Source organism: Macrobrachium nipponense, chromosome 8, assembly GCF_015104395.2.
Source record: "Macrobrachium nipponense isolate FS-2020 chromosome 8, ASM1510439v2, whole genome shotgun sequence".
NCBI lineage: Eukaryota > Metazoa > Arthropoda > Malacostraca > Decapoda > Palaemonidae > Macrobrachium > Macrobrachium nipponense.
In genome coordinates, this window is record NC_087203.1 from 109053039 (window position 1) to 109070866 (window position 17828).

General features: G+C 37.2%; 1 protein-coding gene across 1 annotated transcript in view; it reads left to right on the forward strand.

The window, feature by feature from the left end:
• LOC135222957 (uncharacterized) overlaps window positions 1-17828 on the forward strand; it is a 172293-nt gene that overhangs the window by 12171 nt on the left and 142294 nt on the right. Inside the window, exon 2 of the mRNA XM_064261423.1 lies at window positions 4594-4702. The gene's annotated coding sequence lies outside the window, so the exon portion shown is untranslated. The remainder of the gene's footprint in view (window positions 1-4593; window positions 4703-17828) is intronic.

Below are 17828 nucleotides of genomic sequence, written 5' to 3' on the forward strand. Positions count from 1 at the left end.
TCCGGTTTATTTTTTTAGTAAATTTTGTTTCTGACTGTTTATTTTCTGTTTTCCGGTCTTATTTATGTTATTATTTCTCTTGCTTTATATGAAATTTTTTTCATTTACTATTTTCCGGGCTTTCGTTATTTCTTTTGCTGTTTATGACATTTTTTAAAAAAATTATATTTTCTGGCCTTTCGTTATCATTTCTTTTGCTTTTTATTACATTATTTTACATTTTCTATTTTCCGGGCTTTCGTTATTATCAGTTTTCTTTCTTATGACATTTTTTTTTCTATTTTCCTGGCTTACGCTATTATTTCTTTTGCTTCTTATAACATGGTGCTATTATCAGGTGTTCTCTGTTTGTAATTACCCCTAACAAAGAAGTAACATTTTTAGGTTTGGTTTGCTCGTGTATTAGTAGGACTACTTAAAAAGTTGTATGTTATCTTTTACGAAAATCTTGCCGAAAAGGAACCGGGGGGAGGTGGTGGGTGGACCATAGGTGGGGTCTTTGAATTGGTCAGACTTGGCGGTGCCTTTCTATTTTTTTCTAATTCATTATACTCTCTGAATAATGAATCCATTCATTTCTTGGATGCAATTTGATATATGAAAGTTTTTCGTTCTTTTTGTATTCATCTAATTGTTGACTTACTCTTCTGCTATATGGTGTTGTTATTTTTTATGTTCGGAGTGCAATTCCTTTTATATATAGGTATATATATATATATATATATATATATATATATATATATAGAATCTCTATATATATTATATATATATATATATAGTATATTATATATATATATATTTAATGTAACAAATATTAATCTACAAAATTCGTTTAACATCCAATTCACTATACTTCGAGGATAACTTACACCCAGTAGGATTCGAACTGCTACCTAGTTTAGAAAATGCAGTGACTGCGGCCACCGAGCTATCTTGGGCGCTCAGTGTATTTTTGCTGTTGCTAAAACCAGTCAGTGGTTCGAATCTCACTCGTGACAAAGTAATTATCAGTTATGAAAACTCATGCAAACGCTCAGCCACTCCACGCTTACTTCAACCTGTAGGGGGGTTTAGTGCCGTCAGTGCACCTCATGCGGTGCTCTGTAGGCATTACTTAAGGATCTTTGCAGCGTCCCTTCGGCCCCTAGCTGCCACCCCTTCATTACATTTACTGAACCTCCATTCATGTTCTCTTTCTTCCTTCTTACTTTCCACCCTCTCCTAACAATTGTTTCATAGTGTAACTACGAGGTTTTCCTTCTGTAACACCTTTCAAACCTTTTACTGTCAATTTCCGTTTTACCGCTGAATGGCCTTAGTTGCCCCAGTGCTTGTCATAATGCCAAAAGTCTATTTACTATCATAAAACACTTATTTCAAGACCTGTTGTCTTGTTTCGCAACATTGAACCCCCATCCAAGGTCTTCTCTCTTGACTTTCTAGAGAATTTCTCATTAAAGATGTTAAATGTCTATGGTGACATTTACCAAGACGCGCACTTACATACCAAACCAGTCACTCTCACGGTGACCGGTAATGAAGTCACAGAAATGAAGTCACAAGTTTAGCCTGGAAAAAAGTCACAGGAAAAAAAAAGTAACATTAATTATTTTTATTCTTTTTATTTTTAATTGTATTGTTTTATTTTCATTTTTATTATCAGTATTTTATCATCCTTATTTTAATTTTTTTAATTTTTATTTTAATACTTTTTATTTTTAATTTGTATTATACTTTTGTTATTTTTTTTATTTTTTTTTTTATTTAATCTGGGTCACTATCTAAGAAATGTTAATGTGATTTTTTTCCCCGTGACCTTTTTAGCTGTGATTTTTTTTTTTACCTAGATTCACTCTTACATGTATATGTTTTGATATACGTCAGACTCTTGTCATAAATTTTTTATTTCTTTGGAGAAATTACTTTCTACATCCTGCATTCTAAACACCCTTCATATTACATCTCTTTTTTATCTATCGTTAGTTTTTATAGGTCCATTAATCCTATATACAGCTTTCAAACTTCTCACATTAAATTCAACACGCCATCTTTCACACTCATATGCCATCTTCTCCAATAACGAAAAAAAAGACCAGTATTTACATAGTATATGTCATGTATATGTGATATTATATATATATATATATATATATATATATATATAGATATAGATAATTATTATAATATTTTTTATCTTTTTTATGATTTAATATACACATAAAACACACATATATATATATATCTATATATATATATATATATATATTAATTATATATATATATGGGATCCTACATATATATATAAATTAGAATTGACGACATAGAAGTATACAATAAACCCAGCGTTGATGACAGACGTGAAAATCGTAAACGATTAAAAAGAGGACCTTTCTCTCGGCACCTGTTCTCGTAAAGAAAACGAGAACAGTGACAGAGTGAAAACATCCAATATCAGCTCTCCCCTTCAGAACGAAGAAGCATCGTCCACACACACACATACACACACACACACAAAGGTATCTGAGTCAGTAACCCAAAGTCATCTCAGGCGGACTAGTTGCTTCCGCCCACACTGGCTCTGTGTCCGTGTGTGGTGAGAAACATCTCTAGACGTAGTCACACATGGGTGGAAGAGAGAGAGAATTTCAAATTTGTTTTGGTGTTTTGTTTGATGATGCTGATTCGTCTTTCTCGAATAGGTTGATATTGTTTTTCCTGGCTGTAAATCGTAACGTAGAGACGATATTGATTTTTTTGCTAATTTCTGTGTACCTGAAGGGAAGTAGGCTTATATATTTATGTTTGCAGTTACAGTTTGTTTAGGCAATTAATGTAAGAAGGCAGGCAGCTTTTCGTATCTCGAATAGGTTTGTATGGTCTCTCCTGGCTACAAATTTTAACGTAGAGACATTTCTATTATATTTTATCCTGCTTTTTCGTATCTGATGGGACGTATCTATAAGGTGGCGTTTACAGTGTGTTTAAACAATTACTCTGAACAGTTAATGTTACAAGACAGGAAGCTTTTCATATCCTGAACAGTTTGGTATTATCCCATAGAGACTGTATTTCAAGTTTATTTTTTACCCTTTGTTTGTAATTGAAAGAGAGGCAGGCCTATACAAACCTGCATTTACAGTTTAAACAATGAACTCCAAAAAGGAAGCTTTTCGTATCTCGAAAGGTTAACATTGTCTTTCCTGGCTGCAGCAAATCGTAATGTAAAGACGATTTTCTAGTAGACCTTGATTTTTTTTTTTTTTTTTCAGCTGAAGTGAAGTAGGCCTATATATGTCCACATTTACCGAATAGTTCGGTATTGTCTTATCTGGTTACAAATCGTAACTTAGAGGCGATTATGTCTGAGCTGGGTATTACCTGATAATCTTATGATTGAAGGGAAGTAATATATATGTATACATATGTGTGCGTGCGCGCGCGCGCGTGTATGTCCGCTTTTTACCGTTTGTTTAAACAATTAACTCTGAACACTTAATGTTACAAGGTAGGAAACTTTTCGTGTCCGAATAATTCGGCATTGTCTTAACTGGTTACAAATCGGGACGTAGAGACGATATTCTTTTTCAGCTGAAGGGAAGTAGACAGATAATATACATGTCTGCATTTACGACTTGGTGAAACAGTTAAATCTGAACGTTTAGTTTTACGTGGTAGGGAGCTTTTCGCACGCCACAATCTGGCCTTAACATTATAAAAAGAGAGACGGATAGACAGAGTCAGACAGAACGAAATATTTGACGAGCAGTGGCCCCGAGTATGTTTTCGAGTGTGTGTTTTTTTTTTATACTATCGGCCCACGTCAAGCTACGACCCATAACAGTTGAGTGACAGTCGTGGATTTTATTTATTGCTTAGACCAGCAGAGGTTTACTTGAGTTTAAAAGAAAACACGCCCACACCATTCGTTTCATTGGAGAGAGAGAGAGAGAGAGAGAGAGAGAGAGAATTCACAAATGGATGCAGAAATTGAATGTCCGTTGTAATAGGTAACCTGTCTTTCATATACGGACATTGCAATCTACTTTGCCTGTTAACTTTGGAATATTAGCATGTTCAATATTATTTAAACGAAACGAGTAAATTAAATCAGTACACTAGTATCCATACATTTATGCTGGCGCCTTAGTGGCGTGATTGGTATATTGTTGTCCTGCCACCTCGGTGGCCGCGAGTTCGATTTTCGGGCATTCCACGAGGGGTTAGAGATGTGTATTTCTGGTGTTAGAAGCTCACTCTCGACGTGGTTCGGAAGTCACGTAAAGCCGTTGGTCCCGTTTCTGAATAACCACTGGTTCCATGCAACGTAAAAACACCATACAAACAAACAATCATACATTTATATTAATTTTTCCGTTATCTTTCATGTCACGAACATGCAGGATGAGGATTTCCACTTGAACCATCTTTAACTTTTGAAACACGCTACATCCCTTTATGCTCTTGCTGACCTGCGCTGTTTTTGTACCTGGTGGTGAGTTGATTATTTTGGTGGCATCTAAGGTGGCGAAGAGCATGGGACTAGAGATTACATCACAAAAGACAATCTGAGAACATTATGTTTACTCATTACAGGGCAGTGGTGACTGGTGAGAGAGGCTGGCCCAGGACTGGATTGTCTTTGGTAGAGCGTCTTGACTTTAGCGAGGTGGTTGAGGCAGTGGAAGTTATGCATAGGAAAAAAGTAAGTATAAATAAGCATTACAGGACCTCATTAAAACTGGATGGTATCTAGCGGAGATACAAATCCAAGAAAAGTTACAAGCTTTCTAGGCCTAACAGTCCTCATTGTCAAGTATCCGTAGAATCTTCGGATACTTGACAGTGAGGACTGGTAGTCTTAGAAAGCTTGTAACTTTTCTTGAATAAATATCGGTGTATATGGGTAGTACCAGTGCGCCTGGTTTCATAAGCTGGAAGAGAGGAAATATCCTGAAAATGTAAAGGAGCCAGTGTGAAGTCACTATAGTAGATTCACATCAACCGTGCATTTGATGTCTAGGTCAGTCCCTTACCACGCTCCTGATTGGCTCTTGATAAGCCAATGACAGGACTGGAAACTCTCAGTCTCTCTCGAGAGGTCACATGGGTAGGATCAATGTTCCACCTCTCCTGAGGTATATGTCTTTAGAGGAGAGGTGGAACATACATCCTGCCTATGTGAACTCTCGATGGAGACTGAGAGTTTCCAGCCCTGTCATTAGCTTGTCAAGAGCCAATCAGGAGCGTCGTAAGGAACTGGTCTAGACATCAAATGCACGGTTGATGTGAATCTACTATAGCTTCCTTATGACACAGTATAAAATTCGTCAAATGATTTTGGAAAAATAGTTCCGGATTAGAAATTTAGAAAAATAACTTCGAATTTTCTCAATAGCTCTGCAGAATGATTGTATTGTGACGATGATTTCTAGAGAGAAATCTGAAAGTCTTGTTAGTTATTTCTAGAGAGAAATCTGAGTCTTGTTACTTCGTGAAACCGAAATGAATGAGCAGCTCTTATTTAATGTAGGACAAACCAAGGTGAGTTTGTCTTTTGTGGCTGAGAAGTGAGGAGTGGAATGACGAGCGCTTTCGGTGTCAAGATGATATCGCGGTAGGCGGCTGGAGATTCTGAATCTCGCCGGTTTTTTTGTAGAGGTAGCAGGAAGCAATCAGCTTGGCTCTTGATATATTTGATAACCTGGTGTCATCCTCGATCATTGAAGGCATGGTTCCTCGTAGGAAGAAGACACGGAAATACTTGTTCCGTAAGGATTAGACCTAACTGTGTTTACCCCACAGCCGAAACTTTGCAAAGCTATCTGTAATATCATATAAATCTAGGTGACATCTGCCAATTCACCGGAGATATTGACTGGAATATCATGAAATATTAGCTTGACTTTTTCCTGCTTTTTTCTATCACTGGACTTTCTAAAAGACAGATGACACTTGAAACATTCCTAACTCGTGGATGAAAAGTGTTTAGTCAGTAAGTGGGCACAAGACAGGGTTAGTAGGAGTGACACATTCGTTTCGTTCTGTTAATCTCTCTGTACATTAGTTCTCTTTTTCTTTGACTCGGTCGGATACACCTAAATATCTGCTTCACCAAGTTAATGGTCAGGCATGCGGAGATTATAACCTGAGACTATCTTCCTCTATTGTTCTGTTCCTTCCCACCATCGTATTTCATCATTTGAGCCCATTTCCTTCACGCAGAATCATCTTGAATGATTAGTTCCATTTCTACCTTGTAGACTAAATTGTATGATAGTTGAAATGGAGGTAAATCGGTCAGCAATTATATTTTGGCAGTTTTGAGTGATGTGTTCCTATCTGCAGATAAGTTCAGTCATAATGATTTTGCACTTCATTTCTTGTTATGATTTTTTCATACTTTTTCCTTCTTCAATATCCAGCTTGTCTTATTTTCGTTCTACTTCGGTCATTCTGTTTATGCTCTCTGATTCTATAAGAAAACATTACTTTTACGAATCATCGACTGAGAATTTTTCTGATATAACGAAATGCTACTTTTTTTTAGCTTTTATTATAGAAAATATACATTATTTTACAATTTTAGCAGAATTACATTCAAAATTTTATCCAAGTTGACTTAAATTTACTAGAATTTAACAAATATCTTATCTTGTACTTTTTACAAATATTCTGTGTATTTCGTTAATAATTCTCTGGTGGTCCTGAATATTGGCGAAGATTCAAGCTGTTAGGATGATGATGTCTCATATCAAGAAGAAGAAGAAGAAGAAGAAGAAGAAGAGAGAGAGAGAGAGAGAGAGAGAGAGAGAGAGAGAGAGAGAGAGCTTGTAAATTGTTCGCCCTTCGTATCAGCAGGAGCAAGAATACTATGAATCTGCATTCCCCCCCACCACCACCCGCCCCCCCCCCCCCCTCTCTCTCTCTCTTGTAAGAGAGGTGTGGGCCGAAGGCTCATTGTTGATACACTGGATGTGGTTGCCAACTAGGCCGAAATGCTCCTCCTAGGAGATGGCTGTTGCTGTTCCTACTGACACAGCTGCAGTATGGCTCGGAGCCAAGAGGACTGGATCCAGTCCCGTCTAAGAAGAAGTAGAAGGCGAAGAAGAAGATGCCACTTACACACTTTCCATCGCATGTGCTGCATTCGCTTGTAGACTAGTACTATGCCGGCGAGCAAATTCAGATTCGACTTGATTTGAGTTTTATTTTGTGTTTTCTTGCTGAAAGTAGGCTCCATTTTTTATCAGTATGCTTGGGGCGAATTTAATCCGAGCCTTTCTTCATTCTCCTTTGCAATCAGTGTTTGTTTTTGAGCTTCGCTTGTCAAAAGGAATTTGTTTAGACTGCAAACATTATAGAAGTATCATTCAGAAGATAACCCGCTGTTTATTTGGAATAAACTTACAGGGGCCATTGACTAGAAATTCAAGTTTCCAAAGAATATGCCATTCATTTAAGAAAAAAGGTTATAGAAGGTAATAGGAAATACAGAAAGAAGAGATTAGTTATCAGAAGAGCAACGAAAAGATAAATGAATGAAGTAGCAGATAATGAGATAAAGATATAAATAAACGATTAAAATACAAAGTGAATTGTTGTAGGGTAGTGATGCATTGCATCTTCGCTGGAACCTTTGAGGTTCTAATTGCGTTACATCAAGGCCTCGGTTACATCCTCCTGGAGACTGTTCCTTAGTCCAAAGGTGTGAGGAACGAAGGACCTCAGGAACTGTGAGAAGTTCGACAGTGTGGTAATCGTGAAAGCTTAATTATTTCATCGTAGAATTGCTTCAGCGTCTCCGTTCGTATCATCGTCCACATTGCATTTCTCTTCATTGTATTAATTGTATCAAAAGCCTTTTCCTCATGCGGTGCACTGTAGGCATTACTTAAGGTCCTTTGCAGCGTGCCTTCGGCCCGTAGCTGCAACCCCTTTCGTTCCTTTTATTATACCTCCTTTCATATTCTCTTTCTTCCATCTTACTTTCCACCATATCCTAACATTGATTCGTAGTACAACTGCTTTGAGGTTGTCCTGTTGCATCTTTCAAACTTTTTCCTGTTCATTTCCGTTTCAGCGCTGAATGACATTATAGGTCCCAGTGCTTGGCCTTTGGCCTAAATTCTGTATTCAATTCAATCAAAAGCCTTTTACAGGTTCACGAATCCTAATACAGGTTTTTCCTTTTGGCCTCAAGCTTTTTTTTTTTTTTTTGCCTCCCAGGGAGATCAGAAACAACCACCATGCATTGTTTGTCCTTTCACCGTGGTTCCAGTAGGTGACATAGCACCCAACTGACCACCTTGACCAAATCTATCACAAAGTTAGTATCATTACCACTTACACGCACATTCGTGACCAAAGTTAACATTTTATTTTTTTTCTGGCACCTTGCAATAGCAGTGCAGGCTACTGGACTTTATTATAAACACCACGTCCCAAAACATTTGTTTATTTTTTTTCATCTTTTCTAGTTTCTTGCAATAGTTACACAGGCTATGGGGCGTATTGTGAACACTAGTCCCAAAACATTTGTTGATTTTTTTCATCTTTTCTGGTTTCTTGCAATAGTTACACAGGCTTTTGATTTGATATAAATATAAACACTGCGTCCCAAACCATTTGTTAATTTGCTCACCTTGTAGATCAGGTTTGTTCAGTATTTCCAAATCTCGGAATCCCACACGGGTGAGAAAAGATACCTGTATTTTCTGTAAATTCTCTAAGTTTCAGTGTCTAGCAAACTTTTCCCAGTTGCCAAAACTAGTTCTGGTGCAACCATTAGTTTTGTTCTGAGTTTCTGTTGTAATTCAGACTATTTGAATCTTCATTTCTGGGTTTACTGAGTGTGTGTGTGTGTGTGTGTGTGTGTGTGTGTGTGTGTGTGTGTGTGTGTGTGTGTGTGTGTGTGTGTGTGTTAGCCTCCACCCCCCAGATGTCAGATCTTTCCAACAGTTTTTTGGCTCAGTGTGTTTATATTTGCAAATACTTTTTTTTTTTTTTCTCCAAAAATATCACAAAAGCAGGGCCCCATGACTGGCAGTTAGTACTCAGAGACTTGAATATAACTTTTAGGAAGGGACGTTTCTCTCTCTCTCTCTCTCTCTCTCTCTCTCTCTCTCTCTCTCTCTATGCGTTGCCAACTCATCTGAGGAAAGTATGAGGAGTGAGCGTAGATGTGTTTAAGAATAAGCTCGACAAATATCTAAGCTGCATCCTAGACCATCCAAGATTGGAAGATGCAAAATATACCGGAAGATGGATTAGCAATTCTCTGGTAGACACTAGAGCTGCCTCACACTGAGGGACCTGGGGCTGTAAGGTAAGGTCTCTCTCTCTCTCTCTCTCCTCTCTCTCTCTCTCTCTCTCTCTCTCTCTCTCTCTGGAGACGACAATTACAGTCCAGAGCCGCGCGAGACAGGCCAACATCAACACGGTAAGCATCAGGTCTTTCTGAGGTTTGCGCTCTGCAAAAGCTGTTGTTAATTATAAACAGACCCCGTTCTTTAATAGTGGTCCTGTTCCACTGTTGACGAATGGCTCTAAATGATAGTTTGCTTAATGATGCATTAGTCCGAAGACGTCTGAGATGTTTTTGTAAGATGCAAACCCAGAGCTGCCTCTTACTGCATTACAGAAAGCCCCTTGCTAAATGATATTTGTTGCAGCTCAGTAGGTCTAGCGCGCTTGAAATCAAAGACAACTTACGTTGTGATTTTATTTATTGGTTTAGATATGATTCCTTTACTGATTCAAGATCTACCTCCTGTTGCATTATATAAAGCCCCTTTCTAAACGGTATTTAGTGTGCCTTTGCTAAACGAGGTTACTGCAGCTCAGTATGTCTAAAAGCTCTTGAAATCATAGAAAGTATGTGGTGTGATTTTTAGCTTAAATACGATTATTACATTGACGCAAGTGTAAAATTCTTTTAATGATCTTGCCGACAAACGTAATTTAGGAGTTCGCGCCTCCCCAAGGTCGACGAAAAATCACGGCCTCGTGTATCATGATCAGTTGCTGCTGCAGTTTGGGGTCTGTAGTGGGAGGTTGAAACCAACATTCTTTATGAAGCTTGAATTTCAAGTCGGTGGCCCCGTGGGCTTGTTCCGTGTGAATAGGTTTCATCTAATGAAATAATGATAATGATAGTAATAATAATATCAACACGTAAATATAGTAGAACTTCATAAAATTCTTAACTCCTATGGATAGTACTTGATTAAGTGACTCCTTTATAAAAGATGGTTAAACGCCTGAACTAATCTGAGCACATTCAGCGGAATTAATGTATTGAAATGGTTTTCGTACTTTTAAACATATCCTTTCTAGTATACTAGGAGGTGGGTATGATAGCTGTTTAATTTGAAGCATAGTAGTAGATATATCGTTGGTTTGACAGGGCTGTCATTATATATATATAAATTATATATATAGTATATATATATACAGATATATATATATATATATATCTATATATATATATATATGATATATATATACATGTATATATATAATATATATGATATATATAATATATATATATATATATATATATATATATATATATATATATAATATATCCTCCATATATAATAATATATATATTAATATATATATATAGATATATATATATATATATATATAGTATATATACATATACATGTACATATATGTAATATGCACGATGCAGAACTGTTTATTAAACCCACCGTTGATAACAAACTTCTGACGTTCCATGACACCGGATTTACATAGACGCGTATAACTAATCTATTTTGTGAGCAAAGTCCGACTCCAAACTGCGTCTGTTTGCTGTTGAAATCTTTTGATAGAAACATCTCTCGATATTCACAGCAGAGTCAAGTATAGGGCGGAAGGAAGATCTGCCTTATAATTTAAACCAAAAGAAGGTGAAGTCGATATCAGTTTCGAATTTTCCATACTGGAGATCCAGGTGTTTATCAGATGTATCGTGAGTAAAGTTTTTTAAAGTTAAGGCTTTAAAATTTCAGTGTTATCAGTCTTTACTAACGCATTGGTTTATCGCGAGTCAAGGCCCCGTGGAATTTTAAATGATGAATATCTATAAAATTATTGCACGATTTTTCATCTTCATTTCTTGCAGCTTTTTTGAGAACCTGCCAGTCTTCCACACGAGGCAGCCTTAAAATTTGATATTACATAAAATAATATGTATATATAAATATATAGTATATATATATATATATATATATATAATATATGTATGTGTATATACACCACACACACACACACACATATATATATATATATATATATATATAATATGTGTGTATGTATGTATACATATGTATATACATAATATATATATATATATATATATATATATATATATATATATATATATATATATATACTATATAATATAAATTTATAGTTAGTTCTCCACCTTTTCGCAACATGAATGATCTATGAAATAAAATATTGAAATCTAATAGCAAGATTGCAATAAAGTTGAACTGACAATATAATATAAAAAAAGATGAAAAGAGTAAACACTAAGAAAATAAAGGATGAAAACAAACTGAAAAGGATAAAGAAAAAAAATCTAGCTCCTTTTCAAAGAATGTCGTCACGAAGGGAGGTACCCGGTGTCCTTGGTCTTGAGGAGGCTATAATATCTTCCTGGTCTTCCTTCTGCTCCTGCCTTGTTTCTCCTCCTCCTCCTCCTCCTACACCACCACCTCCACCTCATCCTCCTCTTCCTCCTGCTCCCCCACCCCCTTCTTGAGAGCTCGTTTCTACTGATGACGAATTCCTCTCATTTCTTTTCTAGATTATTTGCCAGTCTCTCTCTCTCTCTCTCTCTCTCTCTCTCTCTCTCTCTCTCTCTCTCTCTCTCTCTCTCTCTCCTGGTCCCTTACCCTTCATCGTCCCCCAGTAATCCATATCCCCGCACCCGTGTTGTTTTTGATTGAGGTGGGCGTTATACCAACACGGGCTCTTGCTCAGAGAGCAACCCGAAAAAAAAAAATCGCAGTCCTATAGAAATATTTCATTTGTTGACATAACATCCAGAACACGTAGCCTACAGTTCACGTGGGAAGTTTTACGTTATTGTAAATCTTATCGTAATGTTTATTTTTGCACAACTTAGAATTCATTAAAATAATTTTAATGTTCTTTATTATTTCGTTTTGAAATATATTGTCAAGGTTTATAGACGCTGCAATTCCGTCCCGGTAATCTATTAAAACAACAGAGCGCAAAGATCGTTTTTCGGGCTGCTCGATAAGCAAGAGGCCGGTCGGCATAAAGCCAACTCAGTCAAAAACAACAGTGTCATGTTGTTGTAAACTCTGAAGAGGTCACGAGAATTGACGGAACAGCTTAGGTGTTGTGTTCCCAGTAAATGGAACATCAAGTTAATCTTAGTTTCTTTACCCATCAACAACACACACACATATATATATATAATATATATATAATATATATATATATATATTTGTGTGTGTTTGTGTGTGTGTATTCATCTTTAATTATAGCTTTATTACTTAATAAAATACATATGTTAATAGTGTGTAATTGTTGTTTGATACACCGGGTGAGCTCTATTATTTTTTTCTTGTTTTCTCGTATACTTCCTCTGTCTTTTAATAATAATAATAATATCATCGGTGGGCACTACCAGCATTTTGTCATCATTATCCGTAAAGAAAAATGATAAAAATAAATACTCTGTCATATTGGGTGTTGCCCTGTTGATAGACGTTTAGCTACTTTAAAAAAAATGATGTGTTCTTTAGAAAATCATAACGAAAAAAATAGTATTTCATAATGAATTATGCGATATTGGTTGTTATTGCCAACGGCCATACCACATTTAAAGCACCTTGTTTTTAAAATACTTCGTAAAATTGGAATGTAAACATATACCTATGGTTATCATCGCTCCCCGTAGGGGGGTAGTGCCTTCAGTGCACCTCATGCGGTGCACTGTAGGCATTACTTGAGGTTCTTTGCAGCGTGCCTTCGGTCCCTAGCTGCAAACCCTTTCGTTCCTTATACTGTACCTCCTTTTTATATTCTTTCTTCCATCTTACCCTCCACACCCTCTCCTAACAATTGATTCAACTGTGAAGTTTTCCTCCTGTTACACCCATCAACTATTCTACTGTCAGTTTCCATTTCATTGCTGAATGGCCTTACACGTCCCAGTGCTTGGCCTTTGGGCTAAATTCCATATTCATGGTCATCGTCGCTATTCACAAATAATGTGGCTTCAAGAGAATAAAAAAAAACCTAAATTTAAAAAAAACAGCTTCCTCCACGAACTTCAAAAAATCCTCTCCGAGATCCCAGGAAAAATAATTAACCCTCTTCATCAGTGAACTCTGAGAAGAAACGATTTCTCAAGTTCCCAAGGTTGGGGCAAAGTGCTACAAGGAGGCTGATGGCAATTATACGTAATACAATTTCCCCAGAATGAGTTGTTGGTATGGGAGAATTTTGTTACAAACTAATTATTAGTGGTGCAGAGTACAATACAAATAATAATAATAATAATAATAATAAATTGGAAGACAGAAATACAGGTTGTCCATAAAGTCCCATTACCATTACTAGTGTTTATTGCTCAGAAACCATGTAACATAGAGTAATGCAGTTTTTGTAGAATGTTCTACGTTTCCTCAAGTTTAGATTCGTGCAATACATTCCACATGTGCAACTCCAGTTGCCCTCACAATATCGCTGAACGGTAATTGGTGATTTAGAGCGCGACTGGTATGGTCTTGGCCGCGAGTTCGATTCTCCAGCATTCCACTGAGGGGGTTAGAGATGTGTATTTCTGGTGAGAGAAGTTCACTCTCGACATGGTTCGGAAGTCACCCCCGTAAAGCCGTTGGTCCCGTTGCTGAATAACCACTGGTTGCATGCAACGTAAAAACACCAGACAAGCAAACAAACAAATTGGTGACTTACTCTCAGCATACCACCACACACATTGGGCTTCGAGACTACATACTTGGAGGATCCCGGAGATGCCCTTGGAGTCAGTGCACCTACTGAGTTATGGCGCTGTACGCACGCGCGATAGGCATTTCTCTCTGCCCTTCTGGCGACAATGATTCTGTCATACAGCAGATGATGTGAAATTTCCTTGAAAGATTTATTGCCACGAAAAAAAAATTAATTTAACAAAAAATCACGCGAAAAAATGAAAATTAAAAAAAATAATTCAAAGAAAAATCATCATCATCGTATCCTTTTCGTATTCCGTAATACATGAATAATGATGTTTAAAATTAAGCCATTCTTGTGCTGGCACGGGCTCTTGCTTCTGAAGCAGCCCAATGGTCTTTGCTTTCTGTTGTTGTATTACATTTTGCGGACGGAATTGCGGGAAGAGGATGAAGGGCAAGGGACCAGGAGAGAAAGAGAGAGAGAGAGAGAGAGAGAGAGAGAGAAACATTATTGCCATTTTTTGCTTTTTGCATTATTGACTGTTTTGTAGTTAGATGACGTGGGTCGCCTGCAAGATGGCTTCCGGTTGGAGGTTCGGGGTTGGTCTTTGTAATAAATCGCAAAAGGATTGTGCTATAATTAATTAATTAATAATAATTAGCCTTTGAAGATTCTTTTCCATACAGATAATGTTGGTATTCGTCACCGGTTCTTCCGTCGTCCAGTAGACCCTGGATAGGTTCTACTTGTGCTCGATAATTGGCGCAGACAAAAAAAAATCCACAGGTTGCTAGAAAATGGCCAACCAGTTCAGAAAAAAAAAAAAAAGGAATTTCATGCCTTAGGAAAACTTACCATAGCCAGTTTTTTTTTTTTCTCTCTCTAGTTTAGGTCACAAGTCTCTCTCTCTCTCTCTCTCTCTCTCTCTCTCTCTCTCTCTCTCTCTCTCTCTCTCTCTCCCCGTTTAGAACAGCCATTTTTCTCTCGCAGGGTATTAAGGTTGATGTAGCGCCAATAAAACAAAAGAATCATGTTTATTTTTCCGAAAGAAACATTGGTCGATGAAAGGAGCCTTATACTACCATCACGACCTCTTGCTCCTTCGGCAACATTCCTTAGGCTGGTATCCTACAGGAGCTTATAGGTGACCGCGTTTTTGGGCAGCCCTCGGTGGTGTCTTGACGCGATAGTGTTCAATTTCTGGCGATGTTGAAAAGTATGTCTTAGTTTAACCAGAACACTGAACTGAGAAGCGCCTCAGGGGCGTGATCGGTATGGTCTTGACCTGCCACCTCGGTGGCCGCGAGTTCGATTCTTGGCTATTCCATTGAGGGGTCAGAGATGTGTATTTCTGGTGATAGACGTTCACTCTCGACGTGGTTCGGAAGTCACGTAAAGCCGTTGGTCCCGTTGCTGAATAACCACTGGTTCCATGCAACGTAAAAAGACCATACAAACAAAAATTAACAACTCTCCTACATCTGGCCCCCGAAGGATTAGATATTTCTACGCAGGTAGGAACCAGCCACATCAAAGATACTAGTGAATATTCCGTCCTCTGTTTTTGAGTATTAGTCCAGTAAATTCCAGTACTGTTATCATGTACTGGCCAATATCGTTTGAGCTAAACAAAAACAAGGAGTGTCGGGACATGCATTGCCGTTTAAGTTCTCTGCAATATGTAAACCATCGTGATGCCTAAAATCGTATTATCCTAGGTTTTCCTCTTTTTTGATGGACATCTTCGTAATTCATGTGCAGCTATCTAACATTTTCTTCTGCAAATTACATAACACTTGAGATTCTAGCTTCCATTTTAGTCCACAGCGAACTCCAGTCTAAATTGTTAGGAGTCCAGTATTACCACTGTTCCCTAGCAATGAATACGTTCACTCTTTTGTGACGTGTACATTAGTTTTGTCACCCAAGAGCCTGATTTTCCCATACGTTCGTAAAACCTCACCATTGGGTATTGAAATACGGCCTTATCTCACATAGCTTTGCCCGTGTGACAGCTCTGTATTGCTGGAGTGTGCGTGGCACGTTAATTCACACCTTCTATGACCCATATGTGAGAATTTCGTGACGGGTGAAGACTAGCGTTAATATCTCAAGTTATACATTTTTACTAAGACGGCCATCTTGGAGAAGGAGCTCTTTTATCTAAGACTAACATCTTGGAAAAGGAGCTCTCTTATCTAAGACAAGCCATCTTGGAAAGATCTTTTAACTAAGGCGGCCATCTTGAAGAGGGAGCTCTTTTATATAAGACGGCCATCTTGGAAAAGGAACTCTTTTTATCTGTGACAGACATCTTGGAAAAGGAGCTCTTTTATCTGTGACAGACATCTTGGAAAAGGAGCTCTTTTATCTAAGACGGTCATCTTGGAAAAGGAGCTCTCTTATCTAAGACAAGCCATCTTGGAAAGATCTTTTAACTAAGGCGGCCATCTCGAAGAAGGAGCTCTTTTATCTAAAACGGCCATCTTGGAAAAGGAACTCTTTTTATCTGTGAGAGACATCTTGGAAAAGGAGCTCTTTTATCTAAGACGACCATCTTGGAAAAGGAGCTCTTTTACCTAAGACAGCCATCTTGGGAAAGAGACATCTTTTATCTGGAAGGAAACTTTTATCTAAAAGACGACCATCTTGGAAAAGGATCTCTACTTAAGGACGCCATCTGGGAGGTGCCTTTTATCTAAGATGGCCATCTTGGAAAAGGAGCTCTCTTATCTAAGACAAACCATCTTGGAAAAAAAGAGCTCTTTTTACCTAAGACAGCCATCTTGGAAAAGGAGCTCTTTTTATCTAAGACGGCCATCTTGGAAAAAGAGCTCTTCTAAGACAGCCATCTTGGGAAAGGAGCTCTTTTTATCCAAGACAGCCATCTTGAAAAAGGACCTCTTTTGTCTAAGACAGCTGACTTTGCCAAGGTTTAGAATATAACAGATGAGAGAAAAACCAGGCTGTGTGACCAATACATTCAGTTTCGGAGACAAAACCTTGAATTTTAGAAGCCCTCTTGGAGAAGGTCGCCTTGTAGGAATTTCTTATGGCAAGGACATTGTTCCCGTTCAGCCTTCCTCGAGCATTCATGCTAACTTCCAGGCTTTTATCAACGCTTGATTGAGTGGCAGTATCAGTTTTATCTGCTCCAGAAGAGGAGGAGTGTGTGTGTGTGAGTATGTATTTAAGAGGTAAAATTGAGATAAAAATAATAATGAGCAACTATGCTAAGTGCCAAGAGAAGTTATAGGTTGTTAGATTGATAGGATTTTGTTGTTTATTATAAAATAAAACCAACAAAAAGACTTCTCCACACACAGAGAGTGGATAAATGTATTTTCATCAATATCCTATCTGTGATCAGTAACTGAACTGAACTATATTGATTTTATAAATGGTATTTTTAATTCTTCATATTATTTAATTCTCATCAGGGCTGATATTTGCTAATAGCTGGCCGATGTTCATATTCTGTAAGGGAATGTCTTCTAAAAATATTAATTTATTTTTAGAAGTTATTTCCTTAACCAGAATATGAACATCGGCCAGCTATTAGCAAATATCAGCCCTGATGAGAATGAATAAAAATTGAAAAGACCATATATAAAATCAATTCCACTGACGCTACCATCCTCTTTAACAAAACATGTTTGAGAAAGGGCCTCCTACCTTCATATATTATTATTATTATTATTATTATTATTATTATTATTATTATTATTATTATTATTATTTTATTATTATTATTATTATTATTAGGGTGTTGATTAAAAAAAATTATTTCAATGAAAAGATCGCCCAGTTATAGTCTCTTAGTATTTACATTATTTAGCAGACATTTGAATCCTCAGACTACCCGTATAATAAGTAGG